Genomic DNA, 6,471 nt, shown 5'->3' with positions numbered 1-6,471 from the left:
GGGTCAAGGTCCAATGGGGCTGCCGGCTGGGATCGCTCCGGGTGTCCTGGCACTTTAGGCCAGCCTGTGTTGCCAGCCGAGGGCATCCGCTCCACGTGGGCGCCCTCGGGGAAAGCACCAGTATAGCAGCAATTAGGCACCGCAGACTGTAATCAGGCCTCAGCCCGGGAAGACTCGATCCAGCCAGCGCTCAGTGGAACAGGCAGTCCAAGAAGATTGAGAGCAGCAACAGACTTGACTTTTGGGCCCCATCGACTTCATAAACTCCTCAGCAGCATCTTTCCTGGGAAAGCATGGAGGCCTTGCACCACAGGGCGCCCCCTTCTCCCCAACCTGGGGTGCTGAGGATGGAACCAGGGCCTCACACGTGCTAGGGTAGGCGAGCGCTCTAATGCTGAGCCACAGCCCCAGCGGCCCCGCCCCCACTCTTCTAGAGGGCCCAAAGTGTCCATCATTTGTACTTTTCCCCAGCCACTCCCTCCAGACTCTTCTCTGGATTACCCTGTCCCAGTCCTGGGCCCTCCTGGACTTCACACCCAGTAAACAGAAAGAATGAAGCAGGAATGGAGCCTGATGCCCCTTTCTTTCTATTTTTTAGTTGGACACAATATCGGTTTTTTTTTAAGAGAATTATTTTTTTAATATTTGTGGACACAACATCTTTATTTTATTTTTATGTGGTGCTGAGGATGGAACCCAGGGCCTCGCACATGCCAGGCGAGCGCTCTACCGCTGAGCCACAACCCCAGCCCGCCTAGTGCCCTTTCTTGGGGGGGGCATGCATTACACACACACATCCCCATTCCTGCCTACAATGTTCACACTGTGAAGTGGCACCCCCTTTCTCCACAGAAAGTATTAACTGGGCTTCTCCAGAAATCTTCACCATGGCTGATTTTAGGACAGTCAGCAAAAGAGTCTCTGCAAAAGAGTTCAATGTAGATAAACTTCCTATTTTCCTGTCGCCCTGTTTTACTTGGCCACTGGTTGAGATGATACCAGCACTCCAGGTTCTGGACACCCCTTTACTAATTTTTCACAAACATACACAGTATAGTAGTTTGTAGAAATGTACAAACAAGCCCTCTGGCCTTGAACTGGGCTTCACAGAGATATCTACATTTTTAAGATAAGTTACCAACTGGGCTCCATTGTAACAACTAGCAGGGGGAGAAAAGAAGGGAGAGAAGAAGCTATCTCCTTCTCAGGTGTTGTCCTTGAAGGGTTAACTTGTCCAAAACAGTGAAAGAAAAAGCTGCTTTTACGTGAACTTCTAAGCCTCTCTCCTTACATGCTGGGTATAAAACTGAAACTACCTGAACTCGGGATTCAGGGAATTGATTGATTACAGCAAAAGCTGTGCCCTCTGAACCTGGCTGCAGCCAAATAAAACTGTTTCCTGCTATCTTTGGTGCCTTGCCTCCTTTGTACCTACACTAACAGGACTTTGTGTGCTTTATCTCATTTGTCCTCCCAACAGCCCTACGGGAAAGGCATTTTTCTCATTTTACTGGTGAGGCAGCTGAGAACAAGAGGAGTTAAATAACTTCTGTGAATCACACTTGTGACTGAGTGGAGATTCAAATTCAGGTTTTATCCAAAGCTGGTGCTCTTAACCATCAAGCAGTACTACCATTGCTGCCCCTAGAAGTGAAGCACTGTGGGATGACATACAGGAAAGGGCTCTGTAGCTGGAAACAATGATGGGGTGGTTCCTAGTTGTCTTTACTTCTCAAATCTGTGCCTTTATCTATAAAAGGAGGATGATTATAAAGCCTACCTAACAGAATTATTAGGGGTCTACAAGATTCTTTCACAATGATGACTAGCACATTGTAGTCCTTCCAAATGTTTTTGTTTAGTACTGGGGACTGAACTTGGGGTGCTTTACCACTGAGCTATATTCCCAGCTCCCTCCTTTTTTTTTTTTTTTTTTTGGTAGTTGTAGATGGATAGAATGCCTTTATTTTAGTTGTTGTTGTTGTTTTTGTTTTAATGTGGTGCTGAGATTCCAACCTAGTGCCTCACACATGCTAGGCAAGCGCTCTGCCACAGAGCTACAGCCACTGAGCTACAGCCCCAGTTCAGCCCCAGCCCTTTTATGTTTTTTTTTTTTTTTTTAGTTGTCAATGGATCTTTTTATTTTATATTTATATGCAGTGCTGAGGATCGAACCCAGGGCCTCACAAATGCCAGGCAAGTGCTCTACCACTTAGCCACAACTCCAGCTTCCTTTTTGTTTTTTTATTTTCAGATAGGGTCTCACTAAATTGCTAGGGGGTGGGGCTGGGGATGTGACTCAAGCGGGTTTGATCCTCAGCACCACATACAAACAAAGATGTTGTGTCCGCCGAAAACTAAAAAATAATTATTTAAATAAATAAATAAATAAATTGCTGGGAGTCTCACTACTTGCTGAGGCTGGCCTTGAATTCGTGATGCTCTTGTATCAGCCTCTTGATCTGTTGGGATTACAGGTGTGTGCTACCATGCCCAGCACTATTTTTTTTTAAGAGCAATTTTATGCCTACTTAAAGACAGATTGCCCTGTATGTAACAGCTAAGCACAAAAAAGTCATGAAAATATTCTTGGTTTTACAATGATAAATAAAAAGCATTAAACGACTCCATTTGCATGAGGGATACAATAATTTTTATGTTTTTTATTTTTATTTTGTTGTGGTGGTGGTGATGGTTATTGCTAAAGCCTCAGAAAAAAATAAACTTTCTGGAATACAAAGATGAAAGCTGGGTCTGGGGTTGTAGCTCAGTGGTAGAGTGCTTGCCTAGCATGTGTGAGACACTGTGTTGGTTCTCAGCACCACATAAAAATAAATAAAAGGCCCAACAACAACTAATAAAATATTTTTTAAAAAGATGATGAGAGCTAACTGAACATTCCATTAAAGGAGAAAGGGGGTATTTTAACAGAACCACTATTTCCCCTTGCCCATCTCTTCTCCATGTGGTATTTATCAAAATATATTATTGAACCAGGCATGGAGACACATACGTGTGATCCCAGCAATTCCAGAACCTGAGACAGGAAGATCACAAGTTAAAGTCAGCCTCAGCAACTTTGTGAGATCCTGTGTCAAAAAATAAAAGGGCTGGGGATGTAGCTTGGGGGTACAGTGCCCTGGGTTCAATCCTCAGTACCACAGGGAAAAACTACCATTGACCATTTAGTTAAAAATATATGTATAAAAAGTAATACACCTGGGCTGGGGATGTGGCTCAAGCGGTAGCGCGCTCGCCTGGCATGCATGCGGCCCGGGTTCGATCCTCAGCACCACAAACCAACAAAGATGTTGTGTCCGCCGAGAACTAAAAAATAAATATTAAAAAAAATTCTCTAAAAAAAAAAAAGTAATATACCTGTGCACACACATCAATTACCAGTTACTTTATCTACAATAAAGAAATGGGGTTGGGCATGGTGATACACATCTGTAATTCCAGCAGCTCAGATGGCTGAGCATTGCAAGTTCGAAACCAGCCTTAACAATTTAACAAGGTCCTAAGTAATTTAGGGAGATCCTGTCTCAAAATAAAATATAAAAAGGGCTGGGGATGTGGCACAGTGGTTAAGCACCCCTGGTTTTAGTCCCCAGTATTAAAAAAAAATGGAGAAGGGTAAAATGAAAGAATATATTACACTTCAGGGTTCAGGAGGAGGTGGAACCAAATTGCTTTTTCTGAGGATGTATTCTTTGTCCATAGGAACTGGGCTCTGGAGGAAAGCAGCAAACCCCCTTTTTAGTAGATACCTCCTGACTGCTGCTGGAGCACATCAATTGCACTTCCATTCTCCATTTCCAACATGCAGATCTATTCATTTAATTGATGGCTGACCATCAAATCAGACTCTGATTTGCCTCATTGACAACTCTGTCATTCACAATAGGCCTTCACTAGTTTACTCTCTGGTGTGTACTTCTTAATCTTAAACTGCACCACGGAACCATTCTGTCCTACCACCTTCCAATTCATATGATCATTGTTCTCAGTCTTTAACTCTTTCCTTGGGCTTTTCATTGACCATGGTAAGCACAGGAATCTCTCTGAGTCCCTCACTTCATAGAAGAGGCAGCAGGTCCATCCAGAAGAGCACACAAGCAACACCAGGAACCTCCCCATACATATTCACTGAGTGAGTGAAAGGTGTCTTCTGTGTAAGCCCTGAATGTTTTTGAACAGAATTTTTTGATGTATTTAGTAGATACATACATCCAGTATTTTCCAGTACTGAGGATTAAACCCAGGGACCTGTACTCTCTAGGCAAGAGCTCTACCACTGAGCTACACCCAAGTGCCAACCTGAATGCTTTTGGAAGAATTCTGGCCTGATGACCTTTAGTCAGGCTCTTGAGTATATTCTATAGTGGACCAAAGACTTGTGTTTCTAAGCCTTAGGTCTGGAATAAATGCTTCTGTATTCCTATTCAGCACTGATGACTGATTATACATACATACATACATACATATATATATATATTTTTTTTTTCTCCTTCTCCTCCTTCTCCTTCTCCTTTTCCTTCTCCTTCTCCTTCTTCTTCCCTTGTACTGGTGATTGAATCCAAGGATACTCTACCACTGAACCACATCCCCAGTTGCCTGCTCCCCCAAACACACACTTTTTTTTTGTTTGTTTTTGAGACAGGGTATAACTAAGTTGCCAAGACAGTCCTCAAACTTGTGATCCTCCTGCCTCAGCCTCCTGAGTTGCTGGAATTACAGGCATGCATCACACCACCCCTGGCCTGATTATAAATTTCAAATCCCTGGGCCTCAATTTCTCTAGAAAAAGGAAACTGAGGACTGGGGATATAGCTCAGTTGATAGAGTGTGTGCTTGCTTCTCATGCATAAAGCCTTGGGTTAGATCGCCAGCACCCAAAAAAAAAAAAAAAAAAAAGAGGGAAACTGACAGACACAGACGCAGATGATGGAAATCTCAATCCAAAGTAAGCCTTGTAAACTCACCTTACTCCATCTCCTTCCTGACTGAGGCAGGAACAGAATTCTAGCCCATAATACACCCTTCCCTGGGCAACCTTGAGTAAGTAATTCAATTTTCCCTTTTGTAAAATAAAAGGCATTCTTCTAGATCCTGTCTCCTCATGAAGGGGAAAATAAGATTACAGTTTTAGGGGAAACTCTGGCCATTTCTGAGGCTTAATTGCCAAGTTTGTAATTTGTGAGTAGGGCCAAGATTTGCTAATTTAGGGACTTCATTTACAAAGCATTCATTTGTGTTCGCTGTAATAAAGGCTTCTCTAAGTGTAAGCTCCCTGGGGGCATATTAAATCGGATTTACTTTACAAAAGGATCTGGGGGTAGGAGTAGTTTGAAGGCCCTGACAGCAAGTCCTGGAGTGACTAAGTCTCCTGTTCAGGTCGTGGTGGGTGGCCACTGCATTCCTATGAGACATCCTGGGACACTTCACCTTTTCATATCCAGTGGTTCCACTAGACAGACATCATAGACCCTCCCCCCACACACACACACACTAAATAATAGACCTCTTTACAGTGAGCTGGGGAAACTGAAGCAAATATAAAACTTAAAAACTGGCCTTGCGGATCTTGAGGTCTGACTGGGAAGGAAACAGGTGTTTATAGACCAAGAAACAAAATTAAAGATGGATTTGGTGAAAATGCAGACATCATGCTGCATAAACCAAAGATCCTTGGATTCTGGCCCCAGGGCTGAATAGCTCTCAGAGAAGTCAGATAGCACTGTGGTGTGGAGCTTGGCTCTGGAGCTGGACTGCTCAGTAATCCATCCTTGTACAACTTTCTGAACCTCTTCTTTACCTATAAAATAAAGATAATTACAGTACCCCAAATTCTCTAATATTAATGTAAGAATCAAATGAGTTAGTACATGTAGCAAAGCCAGAACAGGCCTAGCATGTGGCAAGCATTCCATGTATGTTAATCATCAATTGTAACAGTATTGTTAATATTCATGACTAGAAAAATAGAAACCTACAGAGGGGTTTTCAGGCCTGAGAAGCCTAAGCTCAGAAACCAAAGCCTGAATTCAAACCCTAACTACTTAGTAACCCTGACTTACTGTGTAAGTCATTAACCTCTGTATCTAAGTTTTCTTATCCGCAGAATGGGGATAAAACTAGTGAGTATCTCATAGCTGTAAACATTCAACAAGTTAATTCAAGGAAAGTACTTAGAGCCAAAGTACATTTTGTTTTGTTTTTGCAGTGCAGGAATCAAACCCAGGGGGACTTGCCTATGTTAGGCAAGCATTCTCTCACAGCTCCAGGAAAAAGCTTAGAACAGCACCTCACCCATTGTAAGGGCTCAAAAAATGTTAGCTCACTTTATTTTAAGCAGAGATGTGATGCAATCCTATCAGTGTTTCTGGAAGGCAGTGTGGAGGAGGGTTGGGAGATGGAAGCTGGAGGCTGAGGCTCTGGAATAGAAGAGCAGGAACCTGCCAAGATTCA

General features: G+C 43.1%; 1 pseudogene; it reads right to left on the bottom strand.

The window, feature by feature from the left end:
- Positions 1-3,683: 3,683 nt before the first annotated feature.
- LOC101954691 (small ubiquitin-related modifier 2 pseudogene) lies at positions 3,684-4,488 on the bottom strand (annotated as a pseudogene).
- Positions 4,489-6,471: the final 1,983 nt, after the last annotated feature.

The sequence above is a fragment of the Ictidomys tridecemlineatus genome, chromosome 11 (genome assembly GCF_052094955.1).
Source record: "Ictidomys tridecemlineatus isolate mIctTri1 chromosome 11, mIctTri1.hap1, whole genome shotgun sequence".
Taxonomy (NCBI): domain Eukaryota; kingdom Metazoa; phylum Chordata; class Mammalia; order Rodentia; family Sciuridae; genus Ictidomys; species Ictidomys tridecemlineatus.
Note: the sequence above shows the minus strand (reverse complement) of the source record. Positions and strands in the feature narration are given on the sequence as shown.